Genomic DNA, 20,970 nt, shown 5'->3' with positions numbered 1-20,970 from the left:
GCTGATAATTGCTTGTTAGCATCCAATTAACAGTGCTGATCAGCAAATTAACCAATTAAGTTATGCGCATTGTTATGGAATATGCTTAGATTTTGGTGTGAAAATCTTGGTGTGATATACAGAATCTGAACACAGTATCTTGGATAGGAAAGGGAGGAGGAAGATGGGGTGATAATTGGAAGGGCAGGTAAGAGTCCAGGCCCAAGTCTCAGCCTATCTGTCTGACATTGCTGCCTGAATGTCTCACCGCCATCTGAAACTAAACATGGCCAAGACCGAGCTTCTTATCTTTTCCCCTAAACACACCTCTCCTCTTCCCCCACTCTCTATCTCTGTGGATAACATTCTCATCCTCCCCGTCTCATCAGCTCATAACCTTGGGGCCATCTTTTTCTCCTCTCTCTCTTTCTCTGCACATATCCAACAGACTGCTAAAACCTGTTGTTTCTTTCTCTATAACATTATCAAAATTCGTTCCTTCCTTTCTGATCACTCTACCAAAATCCTTATCCACACACTTATCACCTCTTGCTTAGGCTACTGCAGCTTGCTTCTCACAAGTCTCCCATCAAGCCATCTTTCTCCCCTTCAATCTGTTCAAAATTCTGCTGTACGACTTATATTCCACCAGTATCACTATGTTCATATTAACCCGCTCCTCAAGTCACTTTGTTGGCTCCTTATCCATTTCCGCATGCAATTCAAACTCCTCTTATTGGCTTACAAGTACATTCACTCTGCAGCTCCTCAGTACATCTCCACTCTTATCTCTCCCTACACTTCTCCTTGGGAACTCCGTTCATTGGGTAAATCTCTCTTCTTTGTACCCTTCTCCTCCACTGCCAACTCCAGACTCCGTTCCTTTTATCTTGCTGCAGCATACACCTGGAATTGAGTTCCTGAATCAATACGCCAAGCTCCAGCTCTGGCCGTCTTCAAATCTAGGCTAAAAGCCAAGCTTTTTTAGGCTGCTTTAACTCCTAACGCCTATTCACTTGCTCAGTACCCACGTCTGTTTTATCATTCCCACCTTAAGCAATTCCCTATTCCCTTATTTCTCCTGTTTGTCTGTCTTGATTAGATTGTAAGCTTTGTTGAGCAGAGACTCTCTTACATGTCAGTGTACAATGCTGCATACGTCTAGTAGTGCTATATAAATGGGTAGTAGTAATTTTTTTCTGGTAATGATTTTTGAGCGCCACTTACTGAATCTGGCCTTAGGTGTGCAAAGTTGGTGGAGGCCTATCCAGTAGAGTCAGAGCTATAATTGCTGCCAAAATTGCCTCTGCCAAGTATTGACTTAGAGGGTTAGAGACTTACCAATGGTTTCATTTCACTCTCATCTCTCCCTGCACTCCTCCCCGGGAACTCTGTTCACTGGGTAAATCTCTCTTATCTGCACCCTTCTCTTCCACCGCTAACTCCAGACTCTGTTCCTTTTATCTTGCTGCACCATATGCCTGGAATAAACTTCCTGAGCCGGTACATCCATCTCTGGCCATCTTCAAATCTAGGCTAAAACCCCACCTTTTTGATGCTGCTTTTAACTCCTAACCTTTACTCACTTGTTCAGTACCCTGATTTTATCGTCCTCACCTTAATATTCCCTTATCTCTTATTTGTCCTGTTTGTCTGGCCTAATTAGATTGTAAGCTCTGTCGAGCAGGGACTGTCTCTTCATGTTCAAGTGTACAGCGCTGCGTACATCCAGTAGTGCTATAGAAATGATAAGTAGTAGTAGTAAGAACATAAGAATAGCCATATTGGGTCAGACCAATGGTCCATCTAGCCCAGTATTCTGTTTTCCAAACAGTGGCCAAGCCAGATCACAAGTACCTGGCAGAAACCCAAATCGTGGGCAACCCAAATCCCAGGGCAAGCTGTTGCTTCCCATGTCTGTCTCAATAGCAGACTATAGTACGTTCCAGCGGTGGTGGGGGGGGGGGGGGGCAGAGGTGGCGGTGGGAGGGCAGCAGTGAGGAGGCGGGCCAAAATGTGTCCCCCCACCTTGGGCTCTGGCCCCCCCTCCCGTCAAGATCTGGCTATGCCCCTGATGTGAGGGTGTTCCTCTCTGCCTGGGTCTGGAGATAACCTGGGTGAGACTCGGGTTACAAAAGGAGGAAGAGAAAATAGAGCTCTCATAACTGATTGAAAATACTGAAGAGCCTACCAGAGACTTATTCTAGGGAAGGAATTTTTAAGAGGCTTTAAACCCTACTTTATTTGTGCTGTAGAAGTACTGGATATAACTGAGGACTGGATTTAGCCTGGAAGTGGATTGAACTCCTCAGGTTATATAGAAAGTAAACTTGTTTGAGCCAGATGGCTTGGAACGGAGTATAAATGTGTACATAATTTGCTTTGAGAATAAATTGAACCCCTAGGAAATACAGAGCAGTGGAGGTTGGATATATCCCAAGTGCACCAGATGCCCATGCAGATTACAAGCTACATCTTCCCGCAGGCAGATACTTCTGTCCCATAGTCTTACTTCCGAGTGCTTTCAAACCAGTGCATTAAAACAAAGAAAAATATTTTGAAACCTCTGAACAGAACAGGAATAGCATTCCTTGTCCCCCAATATTCAAAAGGATTTAACTGGTCGGCGATGGCCACTGACCGGTTAAATCGCAGATAGCTGGCTATTCACAAATATTCAGCTGGAGATAATGGGTTATCTCTTCTGAATATTCACAGCCTGTAACCAGGGCCACTGAGATGGGGGGGGGGGGGGGGGGGGGCGAAAATTCCCCGGGCCCGGCCTCCCCTGGTGCTGGTGCCAGTAAAGCTTTTTCTAGTTCCTGCCTGCTTGTTTCCGGGTCTGTCTCTCTCGTGCTCCTGCATGTCAGGACCCGGATGATTGCATTAATGTGATATCGTGTAAATGCAATCATCTAGGTCCTGACACACAGGCGCAGGAGACGAGTCAAACGATGGACCGGGGCTGGAGGAGCGGTCGGACACAGGCAATGAGGTACCTCCTTGGACAGTGACAGGAAGGTGTGGGGTGACGTGAATGTGTGTGTGGGGGGGGGGGGGGCAGCCTGAGTGGGGGGGTGTGGCATGGTGGCGGGGCAAGCGGTGGTCCAAGTGAGGTGGGGTCCAGGTGGCAGGGTGGTGGTCCTGCCCAGGACCCTGCTGTGTCTCTCGGCGGCCCTGCGTATAACCATGAGCTGGCTATCTTGGGGCAGTTCAAAGTTAGGCCCCAATACTCAGTGCAGAGTGGGCAAGGTTAGCGCATAGATAGGACTGCATAGATAACTGATTTATGCACTAGCCGATGCCTGGTTAGAGCTGAATATCGGCTTAACCGGGTATGCGCAAGCTGGCCAGCGAAAACCCAGATATTCATTGCTGGTCTCCGGAAATGGTCCAACATTGAATATCCAGGGTCACCACCAACTGTGGCATATATGCCCCTGGGTTTTCCTAAGTGATTGGATGTAGACACCATCATGTACCTTCCTCTATTTTTCAGGGACCCCATGTCCTCCTGTATAGCTTGGTTTCGAATGGATTCCTCCTCCGTTCCAGGGCTGCCCGATGCTTCACCATGAAATCATAGGCCTGAAGAGTCAGATACCACTGCATCAGCCTCAGATCACTGCTCTTCGTCAGGCCTAGCTATTTCAATGGTGCATGGTCCGCCATCAGGGTAAATTCTTTCCCAATAAGTAGTGCCACAAGGACTTAATTGCCCACTTTACTGTCATTTTTATGTTGTTGAATATTTCTGCTTTATTTCTGTCAGCTTTCAGCTCAGATAAATAACTTAAGTTTTTCCAGTACCCCTGTTCCCTAGCTAAGCACTGCTCCCAGCCCTATCCCAGAAGCATAAGACCATAAGAGTAGCCATACTGGGTCAGACCAATGGTCCTTCTAGACCAGTATCCTGCTTCCAACAGTGGCCAATCCAGGTACCTGGCAGAAACCCAATTAGTATCACCATTCCATGCTACCAATCCCGGAGCAAGCAGTGGCTTCCCCCATGTCCATCTCAATAACAGACTTTGGACTTTTCCTCCAAACTTTTTTTTTATTTTTTATTTCTTTATTAATTTCACATTTTATCAAAGATAACACTCTTTGAAGGATACATCAATGTTTAAGTAACGTCTTTAAAGGAAATTATACTAAATAATTCCAAAATATAAACAAACATTGATTACAACAGTCCACAAAATAAGGAGAATCCAATTTACACCAAGGGAAGTTGGTTAAGTGGAAATAATTAACATTTTAAATTTAGAGCATGTGGTATCGTTTTACATTTGAACCGTAATTCCAATATTTATTTGGCCGGTGTCTTTTCCACTTGCGCAACCAGAAATCTAGACAATTGTTCAGGTTCATAAAATATATATTTAGTATTCTTGAACATTATTAAACATTTGCATGGGAATCTCAACTGAAAAGTAGCTTCTATTTCCAAGGATTTTTGCCTCAGTTCCAGAAATTTCTTTCTTCTTTGCTGAGTCCATTTTGAAATATCTGGGAAGATCAAAATCTTATCTCCCATAAACTGAGGTTGTAAGTTCTTGAAATACTGTCTCAGTAATGCTTCTTTGTCTTGTATAAAGACAAAGGAAATTATCAAAGTTGCACGAGTCTTAATTTCTTCTTGAGATCGTTCCAAGAATTCGGATATATCCAATGATTCAGGAGGTGCTTGTAACTGAGTAGAATCCAACTGAGAACTTTTCCCAGATTTAAGGTAATATAGCTTCTGCAAAGGAGGAAGCGAATCATCTGAATACTTAAAAATCTCCTTCAAAAATTTATTGAACAGTTCTCTAGCAGTCATAAATTGTGTTTGAGGAAAATTTAACATGCGTAAGTTTAAGTTTCTTGAAGAGTTTGCCAAGTTTTCAAGTTTCCTATGAATAATTATATGATCTCCTGCTAATTGAGATTGCTGTTCTTGAATCTTCACTAGATCTGATTCCATTGCAATTTGTTTAACTGAAATCGCTTCAACTTTCACTTTAAGATCTTGTACTTGTCTAGAATTATTTAAAGTCACAGTAATAAACGAAGTACAAACCTTGTGAAGGGCTTCTAACGTCGACCAAATAGATTCCAGGGATATTACCTGGGGCTTCACCAGGGGCTGGATCACATTAGCGCACAACGCGGCTTCCTCCCCATGAATTACATTCTGGGTCACCCCCGTCGACGCCTCCTCTAACGCCGTCTCCGACGAAGCCTGGAGGTCCCCCAACGAAAAAAGTTCTTTTGCCATCTTCTCAGGTGAGGTCTGCCGCCCCTTCGAGTTTTTTTCTTCACTCGGTACTCTGGCCTCAACCGATTGTGGCGGTGGGGGAGTTATTGGTCTGATAGGGCTGAGCGAAGTTCCGCTCTCCAAACCGGGGCTCTTCCCTGCCTCGGTTGTGGATACACCCGAAGGTATTGATACCAAATAAGCAGAGATGGAAGTTTGCCCCCGAGAAGGGGCTTCCAGTCTGGGGAGGGGAGGTCCCTTCGACTTGCCCTTTCTCTTTAGCATGCTCGTTTAGTCCAGGAGAAGGTAAATAGGAAAATTTAAGCAGAGCGTTCCACTCCTACTTCCTGCTCGGTCGCCATCTTGGATTCCCCCTCCAAACCTTTTTTTAAACCCAGATATGCTGTTACCACATCCTCTGGCAGCGAGTTCCAAAGTTTAACTATTCTTTGAGTGAAATCAATGTTTTTGTTTAGAACAGGTTCCCTACAAAGGGCCTCTTTAAAGTTTCTGAAGTCTTGATCTCTGTGCTTGACCCAGATGAATTTATTAGGTCAAGAATTCTTTAATAATTCTGTATGGTTGGCAGCTATCTCTGAAAACCTGGTAGCAACCCACCACCCCTAAGAAAGCTTCTCAATTGCATCTTTGTTTGTGGAGCTTTCGCTTCCAGAATAGCCTCAATTTTAGATAGTGTGGGCTTCATCCAACCATTTTCCACCTGGCGCCCTAAATACTGGACCTCTCTCTGGCCTGGTGAGAATTATTTAGAATTAGCAGTCAACCCTGTCTGTCTCAGGGATTTACATACTATGGTTAAATGTTTTGGATGACTCTCCCAAGAAGATGACAATATCACCATATTGTCCAGATTTGCATTGGTATACCCTTGGTTGTGGCACCATGCAATCCAAAAAGGAGAGCTGTGAACGGATGCAATACTTCTTTGGGTATAACAGAAGTTGTATTTTCCCTTGATGCCTGGTCTAGTGAGATTTTCTAGTATCTCTTTGTTAAGTGCAGGTTAGAAATATACTGGACTCCCCCTTACTTCTCCACCAGTTTTTATATTCTAGGTGTGGGAGACTGCATTGATTTGCCTAAAATCTATACAGAATTGGGTAGATTCATCTGGCGTTGAATATTGAGGCATATCTTGGCATACCTGGGCATGTGTGAGCCCCTGGCACTTATACAGATGCTGACCAATATTCAGCCTGGACCTGGATAAGACACATGTGGGTTCCTGCTGAATATTGTTGTCCAGGGCCCACATAAGTGGATCTGTTATGTGGCACTCCCCCATTCAGATCCATGGTCCACCCCAATCTCCCTTCCAAGACCCCTCATATCTGCCAAGTTCCAATCCCCCTGATCTCTCCCACATCCCCAGACCACCCCAGGACTTACCTGGAGGTGATGCCTGGTAGTTTAGTGGAACATGGCTGGAGTGGTCCCCTTCCTCTCTCTCACTGTCTGGTTCTGGATTTAAAATTGTGATGCTGACCCCTAGTGGTAGTCTCATGATACTACCATTAGGGATTAGGCCTTCAAATAAGAACACATTGCCAGGAGGTGGGATCAAAGCGTCGGGCTGCAACCTGGAAATTATGCAGTTGGTTAAAATTCAGTGCCAGCAACCGTATGGCTAAGCAGCAAAAGTGAGGGATACCTCTCTTGTGCTCCTATCTGGCTTACCTATGCGGACATCGGCACTGAATGTACCCACATAACTATTGGCTTCTCGCTGAGTCCACTCCTAGACCACTGTGGCATTGCCTGGATTGCATCTGGGAAGTTAGTGACGATAGTCAGCGGCACTGCCCGGCTAAGAGTTAGTTGCCTCTTCTGCCTGCCTGCCTGCTTGCACCACACTGAATATTGACCTAATATTAATAACTCGGCAATAATCTTGGCTTGCTACCAGTGGGCAGGAGGTGATTTGTTTTCTCCATTGCCTGGCTGTCCTCCGTCTCCCTCCTGGTTCTTTTGCGATGATAATTTATTTTCTGTATCCTCTGTGTTTTTCCTGGTCTCCATAGCTGTCACTCTAACCTGGCTGGTTTCCATCATTTTAGCCTCTGATTCTTTGTATCTGCTCTGTTTTTTAAATAATTTTAACCTCTGAGATTTTTGTTTGTTGATGTAATTTGTTGACCCCTTTGATGTACTGCTTGAAAGGTGGCCTGGCAAGCAAATTAAACTAAACAAATTACAATTGAGTTCAATGAAGGTGACACAGAAAGTTGAACGTATGGTCCAGATTTTTTTTTTTCTGACTCATCTTTCAAAGCACTGGCTACTTTGGAAATCCAGATGCAACCTGAAGTGGTTCTATCTATCCCTGAACTCCTAATTCAGAAAGAAAAAAAAGAATTAAAGTGAAAAATACAGAATACCATTTCCTGAAACTAAATATAAATTATCTGTTTAGCTACCAATAAAAGTCGAAATTCCGCCTCTTTTAAATGTTTTACTATGGCGCTTCATACTTAGGGGCCGTTTTACAACTAACGTGCACTTTAAGGAATTAGCATGCACACAATGCTAAGAAGTCCTTTTTTTGGAGCAATATGGTAATCCTACATCATAGGCATAAAATGGGCTTCTTAGCATTTAGCGCTAACCTTTAGAAAAAGGGTCCCTTAGGCAGCTCATTATTATTTTCCTAGAGGAAAAGTCCATAGTCTGCTATTGAGACAGACATGGGGAAGCTACTGCTTGCCCTGGGATTGGTACCATGGAATGTTGCTACTGTTTGGGATTCTGCAATCTTGCTATTCTTTGAGATTCTACATGGAATGTTGCTACTATTTGGGATTCTAGAATCTTGCTTCTCTTTGAGCTTCTACATGGAATGTCACTACTAATGTTGGTACTTGTGATTTGGATTGGCCACTGTTGGAAACAGGATACCGGGCTAGATGGACCATTGGTCTGACCCATTATGGCTATTCTTATGCTATGTTCATGTACAGGTTTACTACAAAGACAGGCTACACTGTGTGCATCTTTTTGAAAACAGATCCTACTACACATTTCTGGAATTCTGTCATTTATGTGAGTTTCAATTCATTTTGCACATTCTTACATTTTGTTGGACCCGATGTGTGGATCAGGAACAGCAAACAGGAGGGACCTCTACATAGACAGCGCAATCAAAATGAAGTAGAGGTTACCAACAGACACTCCAGTGCAGGAAGTAGTGCTTATAAGACACTTTATTTTAAGCTTGGACAAAGGGACCCTTCCCAGTCCATGTAATCAAACACCTGCCTCAGAGGTCACAATGTTTGTGAGGAAATACAGCAGCCCAAAAGGGTCCATGCAGAAGAAATGCATGATACGCAGCATTACCCAAAGGTGTCAGCTAAATGTATTTAATTATTTATTCATTTGGTCCACTTGTATCCCACATTTTCCCAGCTTATGCGGGCTCAATGTGGCTAACAAAGTTACAAGAAAATTACATAATACAACAGGAGAAAATTGTTCCAGTAATAGGATAGAAAGAAGTACAGAGGAGCTAAAATAAGAGAATACAGATGGGAAAACAGGAGCAACCAAGGAGAAGCTGACAGAGGGTAAAGAGCGGGTAAACTACCAAAACGGGAAAAAAAGGAGGTTAAACAACATTGCTGACTTCGGGGTAGGCTTTAGTAAACAAATAAGTTTTTAACAGTTTTTTAAAAGTTTGATGATCCGATGACTCTTGCAAGAGTCTCGGCAAAGCATTCCAGGTTCGTGGGCTGATGAACGAGAAGGAAGAAGTGTAGAGCGTCTTGTATTTCAGATTCCTGCATGAAGGATAGTGCAGGTTAAGATAAGTTCTAGATGACACCATAGAATTTCTTGCAGGCAAATCAATCAAATCATACATGTACACTGGTTCTTCGCCGTAAATGATCTTGTGAGTTAAGGCACAGATCTTGAAATCAATATGGTCCTTAATGGGAAGCCAGTGAAGTCTCACACGAAGAGGCTGCGCACTGTCGAAGCGTGATTTACCAAAGAACAGTCTGGCTGTGGTGTTTTGAACCGTCTGGAGCTTCTTTAGAATATAGTGTGTACAACCAGCGAAAATGCCACTGCAGTAATCGATGTGGCTTAAGACCAGAGCATGAATCAGGGTTCGAAAAATATCTTTTGGCAGGAGCTGTTTGATGTGTTTAAGCTTCCACAAAGACAAGAACATTTTTTTCATTATTAGCTCAACGTGACTATCAAGCGACTGATGGCTGTCCAGCGTGACCCCAAGAATTTTCAAGCTAGTAATTTCAGACAGTGTAGACTTGAAAGGGATGGAGATGGTTACATCATCTGCATTGGAGTGTCTGTTGGTCAACTTCTACTTTATTTTGATAGGACCCAATGTGTGGAAAATGTGTGTGCTTCAGTACAGCGATTTTCAATCTGGTCCTTAGGACACACCCAGCCAGTCAGATTTTCAGTATATCTACAATAACTATGTAGGAGATAGATTTGCACACAACAGAGGTAGTGCATGGAAATTTATGACATGCGTATTCAATGTGGATATCCTGAAAACCTGAAGGACTAGGTGTGTCTCGAGGAGTGGGTTGAAGATTTTGTAACAGTTTTTTTTAGTGAGACCCCCAAATAGCGAGTTCCAATAATCTAAGGGCCCTATTGGGAACCACTGCCCTTTGAGTTAATGTGGAATAAGTTACCATTCATTAACTGTTTAACATAGCACATGCCACTTGAATAACTAGTTAAGCGACCCCAGGCATGAAGGGTATTGTAATGACTGTTTTGATGCAAATATAATAAATAAATAAACAAGGTCAATATTCAAAGCGATTTAAATAGCCAGAAATGACTCCTGTCTGTTCGAATCACTTGTCTGGGGCTAACGGGTCATATTCAGCGGCACTTAACTGGATTGTGCCACTGAAAATGCCCAGTTAGCGCCCTAGCTGAAACCAGCTAATTTGTGGTGATCAAGGGGCAGAATCAGCATTTAGACAGTTAAATACCAATATTTAAAACTTAACTGGCTAAGTTAAGTACATAAGTAATGCCACACTGGGAAAAGACCAAGGGTCCATTGAGCCCAGCATCCTGTCCATGACAGCGGCCAATCCAGGCCAAGGGCACCTGGCGAGCTTCCCAAACGTACAAACATTCTATACATGTTATTCCTGGAATTGTGGATTTTTCCCAAGTCCATTTAGTAGTGGTTTATGGACTTGTCCTTTAGGAAACCATCTAGCCCTTTTTTAAACTCTGCTAAGCTAACCGCCTTCACCAAGTTGTCCGGAAACAAATTCCAGAGTTTAATTATGCGTTAGGTGAAGAAACATTTTCTCCAATTTGTTTTAAATTTACTACACTGTAGTTTCATTGCATGCCCCCTAGTCCTAGTATTTTTGGAAAGCGTGAACAGAAGCTTCACATCCACCTGTTCCACTCCACTCATTATTTTATATACCTCTGTCATGTCTCCCCTCAGCCGTCTCTTCTCCAAACTGAAAAGCCCTAACCTCCTTAGTCTTTCTTCATAGGGAAGTCGTCCCATCCCCGCTATCATTTTAGTCGCCCTTCGCTGCACCTTTTCCATAAAACACATAGCCCAATATTGACTATCCAGGCATAAAGCCATCAGCGGTCAGCAAAATGCTGACTGTTGTCAGCTGAATATCTACCCCGTAATGTCTATGAAATGATGAGATTCAGGCAGTTTATTTTCTTCTTATGTTATTGATTTTTATTTGATGTTGAGAATTTTAGTCATTATGCTTTATGAATTGTATTTTATGATTATGCATGTTTAATGAACTAGATTCTAAATATCTAATTAATTCAAAACATGCCCAGTACCTTCAACTCTCATGACAATGTAACATCTTCCCTTTTATCCTTTCAAAATCACTGCATATACACATCAACTCTTTTCTTCATTTTTTTTCATTATAAATAGATTTAATTTGATTAAAGGACCTCAGTAACACAACGAGTGCAGCAGCGGCGATTCATTTGTCAAGAGACCCGAATGCTCTCAACACTTGACACGCCATTGGCTCTTCATGGGTCCTCTCATAATTCAATATCATTTATTCATTCTTAAATAAAGAATTTAGTCATTTAAAATAATTGAATTATTTAGAACTTAGCTTGTAACAGTTGTTAGTTAGTAGTTAACAGGACCGATAGTAAACAGGACCGACGTGTGGCATGTTTCGCAGAAGCTGCGTCAGGGTCAGGTCCACTAAAAGTAAGCAAAAATAACCAATATTATAAAAATGGCAATGTTACAATATTAGATACTCTATCCAAACATATCTAATATAATAATTCGCACCTCCAACGTTCTGAAGCTGACTCTGTGGCAGTGAAGCCGTGTAGTGTTCATAGGGTTCATAATCGCCCCGCCCTCGAGGGAACTCTGTATAGTTGCCAGGGAAAGAAACGCGACGTCAGAAGGAGAAGGGACCAACCACAGGCCTCACACTCGCTCTCAATGCCCCACCCTCAGAGGGAAGGGAAGGCTGCATATAATATTCACCCACCGGAAGTTTGTTGCCTCCCTCCGAGTTCCAGGGTCGGCGTCTGTCCCCCCTCCCTCCCAGTTCCAGGGTCATCGTCCCTCCCTCCCTCCTTCCCTCCTTTCCAGTTCCAGGCTCTCTCCCTCCGAATTTTAAAAGTCATCCTGACTTACCTCGCGCTGTAAAAAGCGTGCAGGCTCGGCACTTACTTCAGTTTTCCCTTCTCTGTCTCTTAGCTCTGGTCCCGCCCTCATTTCCTGTTTCCGCAAGGACGGGACCAGAGCTGAGAGACAGAGAAGGGAAAACTGAAGTAAGTGCTGAGCCTGCACACTTTTTACCATGCAAGGTAAGTCAGGATGACTTTTAAAATTCGGAGGGAGGGGGCCTGGAACTGGAAGGGAGGGAGGGACGACGACCCTGGAACTGGGATGAAGGGAGGGGGACCCTGGAACTGGGAGGGAGGGAGGGAGAGGGGGGACCCTGGAATTGGGAGGGAGGGAGGATGCTGGAACTTCCCTTAAAAACATTAATGGCAGAAGGTAGTTACCTTGCTAGCGCCCGTTTCATTTCAATGAGAAACAGGCTTTTTTTACTAGTATGTTATAAAGAACATTTACTATCAAAGACGCCATCATCAAACTTTTACTCTAAGATGGCGCCAATGTCATTGAACTTTAAATAGCACTGCCCACAATTCCCACCAATCAGAGTGTGATCTAACAGAACCTATCAAATCTCTGTAAGTAAATACATCAGAGGAGAGATCCCCAGTCCAATTGGTTATTAAGACCTCGAGGAAATAAATATCCAGCACTGTTCCTTAAAGTTAAGACTTTTAGCAGGAATTGAGTACATTCGGGTCCCTTGACAAATGAATTGCTGCCGCTGCATTCATTGTGCTACTGAGGTCCTTTAATCAAATTAAATCTATTTATAATGAAAAAAAATGAAGAAAAGAGTTGATGTGTATATGCAGTGATTTTGAAAGGATAAAAGGGAAGATGTTACATTGTTATGAGAGTTGAAGGTGCTGGGCATGTTCTGAATTAATTAGATGGTATAACACAGCCCCCGCCGACTGAAACATTGATCAAGTTGTATTGAGTCCTTCTCTTACATTTATTGTATATAACTAGATTCTAAATATGGCACCTGAAAAATCGGAGCTGAAAATATTTTTGCCTTGGACAAATGCAAGGTGATGCACGTTGGAAGGAATAATCTGAATCATAGTTACCTGATGCTAGGATCCACCTTGGGGGGCAGCATCCAAGAAAAAGATCTAGGTGTCATTATTATTATTATTATTACATTTGTACCCCGCGCTTTCCCACACATGGCAGGCGACCCTCAGGGGGAGGAATGCTGGCTTCGGCCTAACCCCTGGTAAGCCTTTCCTCAGCTGAGAGGTACCCACCTCTACCACCGGCTGCCTTTCAGGTCCTGTGGAGGACTTGCAGCTCATCTGCATATCCTTACAGCCTTCTCCGGGCGACACCCAGGTCCACCCCGATCCACAGGGCCTCCGCTCTAGGTGCCCAGCGCTCCCACCAGGTGCTGTGGAGGACTTGCAGCCCTTCTGCATTTCCTCATAGCTGTATCCGGGGTGACTCCAGTTCCACCCCGATCTTCCCAGGGCCTTCTCTCCAAGTGCCCAGAGTTCCCAGGTGCTTTTTGGCTAGGATCAGGCGACCCTCAGGGGGAGGAATGCTGGCTTCGGCCTAACCCCTGGTAAGCCTTTCCTCAGCTGAGAGGTACCCACCTCTACCACAGGCTGCCTTTCAGGTGCTGTGGAGGACTTGCAGCTCATCTGCATATCCTTACAGCCTTCTCCGGGCGACACCCAGGTCCACCCCGATCCACTCAGGGCCTCCGCTCTAGGTGCCCAGCGCTCCCACCAGGTGCTGTGGAGGACTTGCAGCCCTTCTGCATTTCCTCATAGCTGTATCCGGGGTGACTCCAGTTCCACCCCGATCTTCCCAGGGCCTTCTCTCCAAGTGCCCAGAGTTCCCAGGTGCTTTTTGGCTAGGATCAGGCGACCCTCAGGGGGAGGAATGCTGGCTTCGGCCTAACCCCTGGTAAGCCTTTCCTCAGCTGAGAGATACCCACCTCTACCACCGGCTGCCTTTCAGGTGCTGTGGAGGACTTGCAGCTCATCTGCATATCCTTACAGCCTTCTCCGGGCGACACCCAGGTCCACCCCGATCCACTCAGGGCCTCCGCTCTAGGTGCCCAGCGCTCCCACCAGGTGCTGTGGAGGACTTGCAGCCCTTCTGCATTTCCTCATAGCTGTATCCGGGGTGACTCCAGTTCCACCCCGATCTTCCCAGGGCCTTCTCTCCAAGTGCCCAGAGTTCCCAGGTGCTTTTTGGCTAGGATCAGGCGACCCTCAGGGGGAGGAATGCTGGCTTCGGCCTAACCCCTGGTAAGCCTTTCCTCAGCTGAGAGGTACCCACCTCTACCACCGGCTGCCTTTCAGGTGCTGTGGAGGACTTGCAGCTCATCTGCATATCCTTACAGCCTTCTCCGGGCGACACCCAGGTCCACCTCGATCCACTCAGGGCCTCCGCTCTAGGTGGGGCATTTTTCTCTTTGTATCTAATCTTTTTCCAGTTGCTAAAGTACCTTAATCGTTTATGGCCCCTATTCACATTCTCTTCCTAGCTCTGTCCCTTCCTAATCTTTTCCCTCACCCCCTACCTCTCTCCACTACAGGAACTCACTTCCCATCCATTGACTTCATCACCTCACCTTCTCTCCTACCCTCTTCCTCCCTCTTGGCTTTTAATCTCCGTCTCTTTCTTCCCTCCATTTTGCCTTCCCCATTCCACCTAAATACCTCTCGCCTTCGACGCCTTCGTGGCCACACCTCTCCTACTCTCCTCCGCTCTCTTTTACTCCTTCTCTTACTCTCAGCTGGTGACATCAATCCCAATCCTGGCCCTCCTCACCAACTATTATCCAAACTCTACAGATCTCACCGTGACCTCTCTAACCTCATCTCTATTCCTCTACTCCCCTCCTCTTCTCTGCCCTTCTCTTGCGCCCTATGGAATGCCCGCTCTATCTGTAACAAACTCCCCTATATCCAGGACCTCTTTATCTCGCGTCACCTCCATCTGCTCGCCATAACAGAAACCTGGCTCTGCCCTGATGACTATGCTTCAGTCGCAGCCCTATGCCATGGCGGTTATCTATTTTCACATACTCCTCGCCCTGCTGGCCGTGGGGGCGGTGTTGGACTACTTCTCTCTCCCTCCTCCAGATTTCAACCCCTTCTTCCACCTCAATCTCACTGTTTTTCCTCCTTTGAAGTCCACTCTATCCGCCTTTTCTCTCCTCTGCCTCTTCGAATAGTGGTCATTTATCGTCCCCCTGATAAGTCCCTTTCATCCTTTCTCAGTGACTTTGATGCCTGGCTTGCCTTCTTCCATGATCCTTCCTCCCCCTCTCTCATCCTTGGTGACTTTAATATTCCTGCTAATGATCCTTCCAACTCTTATATTTCCAAGTTACTCGCTTTAACGTCGTCCTTTAATCTCCAACTATGCTCCACCTCCCCCACTCATCAAAATGGTCACTGTCTTGATCTCATCTTCTCCTCCAACTGTTCACCCTCTAGTTTCCTTGCCTCCGATCTTCCCCTCTCTGATCACCATCTTATAACTTTCACACTTAAATCTCCTCCCTCCCAGTCCCGTCCTATCCTATCTAATTTATCTAGGAATCTTCACGACATTGACCCTTCATCTCTATCCTCCCATGTTTCAAACCTCCTCTCTACTGTGGCACCATCCACGTCTGTCAACGAGGCTGTTTCTTCTTACAACAATACTCTATCCTCTGCCTTAGACACTCTTGCACCTTTGATGACCCGCCCTGTAAGGCGTACAAAACCCCAACCTTGGCTGACTTCTAATATCCGCTACCTACGTTCCTGTACCCGCTCCGCCGAACGCCTCTGGCGGAAATCTCGGGCCCTTGCTGATTTCTTACACTTTAAGTTCATGCTGACCTCCTTCCAATCTGCTCTTTTACGTGCCAAACAGGATTATTATATCCAACTGACCAACTCTCTTGGCTCTAATCCTCGACTTCTCTTCACCACATTGAACTCTCTCCTCAAGGTGCCCCCTCCCCCAACTCCACCTTCATTATCTCCTCAGACCCTTGCTGAATTCTTTCACAACAAGGTTCAAAAGATAAACCTTGCTTTCTCTACCTCACCAGCTCTCCCTCCACTAGTCCGTTCCCCTCTCTCTCCTTCCCCTCATTCCCTTTCCTCCTTTCCTGAAGTTACTATTGAGGAAACTACACTTCTCCTTTCTTCCTCAAAATGTACCACCTGTTCCTCTGATCCCATTCCCACCCACCTTCTTAATGCCATCTCTCCTACTCTTATTCCTTTTATCTGTCACATTCTCAACCTCTCACTTTCCACTGAGACTGTCCCTGCTGCCTTTAAACATGCTGTGGTCACACCTCTCCTTAAGAAGCCTTCACTTGACCCTACTTGTCCCTCTAATTACCGACCCATCTCCCTCCTTCCTTTTCTCTCCAAATTACTTGAGCGTGCTGTTCACCGCCGCTGCCTTGATTTTCTCTCCTCACATGCTATTCTTGACCCATTACAATCTGGTTTTCGCCCTCTCCACTCAACCGAAACTGCGCTTACTAAAGTCTCCAATGACCTATTACTGGCTAAATCCAGAGGTCAATATTCCATCCTCATTCTTCTTGATCTTTCCGCTGCTTTTGACACTGTCGATCACAGCATACTTCTCGATACCCTGTCCTCACTTGGATTCCAGGGCTCTGTCCTTTCCTGGTTCTCTTCCTACCTCTCCCTCCGCACCTTTAGTGTTCACTCTGGTGGATCCTCTTCTACTTCTATCCCTCTGCCTGTCGGCGTACCTCAGGGTTCTGTTCTTGGTCCCCTCCTCTTTTCTATCTACACTTCTTCCCTTGGTTCATTAATCTCATCCCATGGCTTTTCCTACCACCTCTATGCTGATGACTCCCAAATCTACCTTTCTACCCCTGATATCTCACCTTGCATCCAAACCAAAGTTTCAGCGTGCTTGTCTGACATTGCTGCCTGGATGTCTCAACGCCACCTGAAATTAAATATGACCAAAACCGAGCTTCTCATTTTCCCCCCCAAACCCACCTCCCCGCTCCCCCCGTTTTCTATTTCTGTTGATGGCTCTCTCATTCTCCCTGTCTCCTCAGCTCGAAACCTTGTGGTCATCTTTGACTCTTCTCTCTCCTTCTCTGCTCATATCCAGCAGACCGCCAAGACCTGTCGTTTCTTTCTTTACAACATCCGTAAAATCCGCCCCTTTCTTTCCGAGCACTCTACCAAAACCCTCATCCACACCCTTGTCACCTCTCGTTTAGACTACTGCAATCTGCTTCTTGCTGGCCTCCCACTTAGTCACCTCTCCCCTCTCCAGTCGGTTCAAAACTCTGCTGCCCGTCTCATCTTCCGCCAGGGTCGCTTTACTCATACTACCCCTCTCCTCAAGACCCTTCACTGGCTCCCTATCCGTTTTCGCATCCTGTTCAAACTTCTTCTACTGACCTATAAATGTATTCACTCTGCTGCTCCCCAGTATCTCTCCACACTCGTCCTTCCCTACACCCCTTCCCGTGCACTCCGCTCCATGGATAAATCCTTCTTATCTGTTCCCTTCTCCACTACTGCCAACTCCAGACTTCGCGCCTTCTGTCTCGCTGCACCCTACGCCTGGAATAAACTTCCTGAGCCCCTACGTCTTGCCCCATCCTTGGCCACCTTTAAATCTAGACTGAAAACCCACCTCTTTAACATTGCTTTTGACTCGTAACCACTCGCCTCCACCTACCCTCCTCTCTTCCTTCCCGTTCACATTAATTGAATTGATTTGCTTACTTTATTTATTTTTTGTCTATTAGATTGTAAGCTCTTTGAGCAGGGACTGTCTTTCTTCTATGTTTGTACAGCGCTGCGTATGCCTTGTAGCGCTATAGAAATGCTAAATAGTAGTAGTAGTAGTACATAGTAACAATATGAACAATTACAAATTTTAACAGAGCTTTTATCATACACAGGGAATGGAAGCAAATCTTTGAGAAAGCAAGGCCATTGTAGATAATGCACTGAAATCTTCTGCTCAGTGTGCAGCAGCTGCCAAAAAAGCAAACAAGATGCTAGGAATTATTAGGAAAGGGATGGTGAATATGATCGAAAATACTATAATGCCTCTATATCGCTCCATGGTACGACCTCACCTTGAGTATTGCATTCAGTTCTGGTTGCCGTATCTCAAAAAAGATATAGCGGAATTAGAAGAGGTTCAAAGAAGAGGAACCAAAATGATAAAGGGGATGGAACTCTTCCCATATGAGGAAAGGATAAAGAGGTTAGGGCTCTTCAGTTTGGGAAAGAGACGGTTGAGGAGAGATATGATTGAGGTCTACAAAATCCTGATTGGTGTAGAATGAGTAAAAGTAAGTTGATTTTTTTTACTCATTCCAAAAGTACAAAGACTAGGGGATACTCAAGCAAGTTACATGGAAATACGTTTAAAACAAATAGGAGGAAATATTTTTTTCACTCAACGAATAGTTAAGCTCTGAAACTCTTTGCCGGAGGATGTGTTAACAGCGGTTAGCGTATCTGGGTTTAAGAAAGGTTTGGACAAATTCCTGGAGGAAAAGTCCATAGTCTGCTATTGAGACAGACATGAGGAAGCCACTGCTTGCCCTAGGATTGGTAGCATGTAATGTTGCTACTATTAAGGTTTCTGCCAGGTACTTGTGACCTGGCTTGGCCACTATTGGAAACAGGACACTGGGCTAGATGGACCATTGATCTGATCCAGTATAGCTACCCTTACGTTCTTATGTAGGAGTATTCTGTAAACCACGCTTAGATATAGGTGCGGTTTATAGAATATGCCTAGCGGCCATGCCAGTGTCTAACTCTAGGTGTGTCCATTTACGCCAAGTATAACTTGGTGTAAATACTGGCGCCTAAGTTAGGTGCAGAGTAGGTTTATTCTATAACTGTGCGCGTAGATTTTCGGAATGTCCAGAGTCTGCCCATTCAGTTGTGCTATATAGAATCTGGGGGATAATGTCTATAAAATGATGAGATTCAGGTAGTTTATTTTCTTTTCATGTTATTGATTTTCATGAATTGTATTTTATGATTATGTATGTATAATGTGTGATCTGCTTAGGTTTAAACAAAATACAAATTAATAGACCATAAACTATAGAGTAAATATGTATAGCTAATTGCATCACATAATCTGCAATACAGATGATATGTGGTAATGAGATTTACTCATGAATGGGGAACTTCTTCTGACACCCCAAACAGTTAACATAGAGGTTTTACTGTTACTGCACCTTAGTTTCAGCATTTAACACATGGTAACTGCAAAATCTTACCACACTTTAGTAAATAGGACCCATTGAGGGGCATAATCGAATGGGGCACCCAAGTTTTCATGAGGGCATCCTCGCAGGACGACCCCTTAAAGGGGCGGGGCAACCCGTATTATCGAAACAAGATGGGCGTCCATCTTTCGTTTCAATGATACGGTCGGGGATGCCCAAATCATGAAATTTAGGTCGACCTTAGAGATGGTCGTCCTTAGGTCGTGTTTGAGATGGTCGTCCCCGGTTTTCGGCGATAAAGGAAACCGAGGACACCCATCTCAAAAGCGACCAAATCCAGGCCATTTGGTCGTGGGAGGAGCCAACATTTGTAGTGCACTGGTCCCCCTCAAATGCCAGGACACCAACTAGAGGGCACTGCAGTGGACTTCAGGAAAAGGTCCCAGGTGCATAGCTCCCTTACCTTGTGTGCTGAGCCCCCCAAACCTCCCCAAAACCCACAACTGTACACCACTACCATAGCCCTTAGGGATGAAGGGGGGCACCTACATGTGGGTACAATGGGTTTGTGGTGGGTTTTGGAGGGCTCACATTTATCACCACAAGTGTAACAGGTGGGGTGGCGGTGGGCCTCGGTCCGCCTGCCTGAAGTACACTGCATCCACTACAACTGCTCCAGGAACCTGCATACTGCTGCGATGGACCTGGCATTTGAGGCTGGCAAAAAAGTATTTGTAAACTTTTTTTTTTAATGGTGGGAGGGGGTTAGTGACCACTGGGGGAGTAAGGGGAGGTGATCCTTGATTCCCCCCGGTGTTCATCTGGTCAGTTCAGGCACCTTTTTGATGCTTGGTCGTGAAAAAAAATGGACCAAGTAAAGCCGCCTAGGTGTTCATCAGGGACACCCTTCTTTTTTCCATTATTGGCCGAGGAGACCCATCTCCTAAGCACGTCCCAGTCCAGCCTTCGCTACACTGCCGACACGCCCCCGTGAACTTTGGTCATCCCCGTGACGGAAAGCAGTTGAGGGCGCCCAAAATCGGCTTTCGATTATGCTGATTTGGCTGACCTTGCGAGAAGGATGCCCATCTTCCAATTTTTGTTGGAAGATGGGCACCCTTCTCTTTCGAAAATTCACCTGATAGTGTTGACCTGTTCCTTGAGATTCTGTAAAATACAATTTAATCCAATATTGTACTATAAAGAATCAGAATAAACTCCTATAGAAATAATCTATTCTTTGTAATCTGAGTCAAACCCAAAATTAATTAACTATAATTATCAAACCTAATTTAATTAAATCTAGCTGTTCACCATCTGGTGTTATTTGTATAAATTTGGGACTCAACCATTTCATATTATATTCTCCTACGTCGTTAACATATTATGCAAGACAATATAGTTTTTCTGAATTATATTAAGTATTTAATCATATTCTTTCACTTCGTACAAATGTAATTTGCATAACAAGACCTTTGACCAACTAATTACTCAACTAAGGTTTTTTTTAAAACAGAGTACTTGTTAATTTCAAATGCTGACAGGTAAATATAACCACAGCATTGAGTTAATTCTTTTATCACTAAGTATGTAACAGCAGAATAGCATCTCCAATTACCTCTCTGTCCTCTAGCCCTACATTTGGTCTTCATTTATTTATGACTGTGAAAGCAGTATAATGACAGCTCCGATTTATAGTTTGCTGGACTCCTTGAATATTGGCATCCGGCCTTTGTAGACTGAGAAAACATAGTTTACGCGGCATTAACAAAAAGAATACAGATAGATTCAGCAGAACAGCATTGAAATTTGGATAACCCCAAAGAAAGGCTAGTTTATTACAAAGGTCTA

This window comes from Microcaecilia unicolor, chromosome 3, assembly GCF_901765095.1.
Source record: "Microcaecilia unicolor chromosome 3, aMicUni1.1, whole genome shotgun sequence".
Classification (NCBI taxonomy): Eukaryota; Metazoa; Chordata; class Amphibia; order Gymnophiona; family Siphonopidae; genus Microcaecilia; species Microcaecilia unicolor.
The sequence above is the reverse complement of the archived record's forward strand: the minus strand, read 5'-3'. Positions refer to the sequence as shown.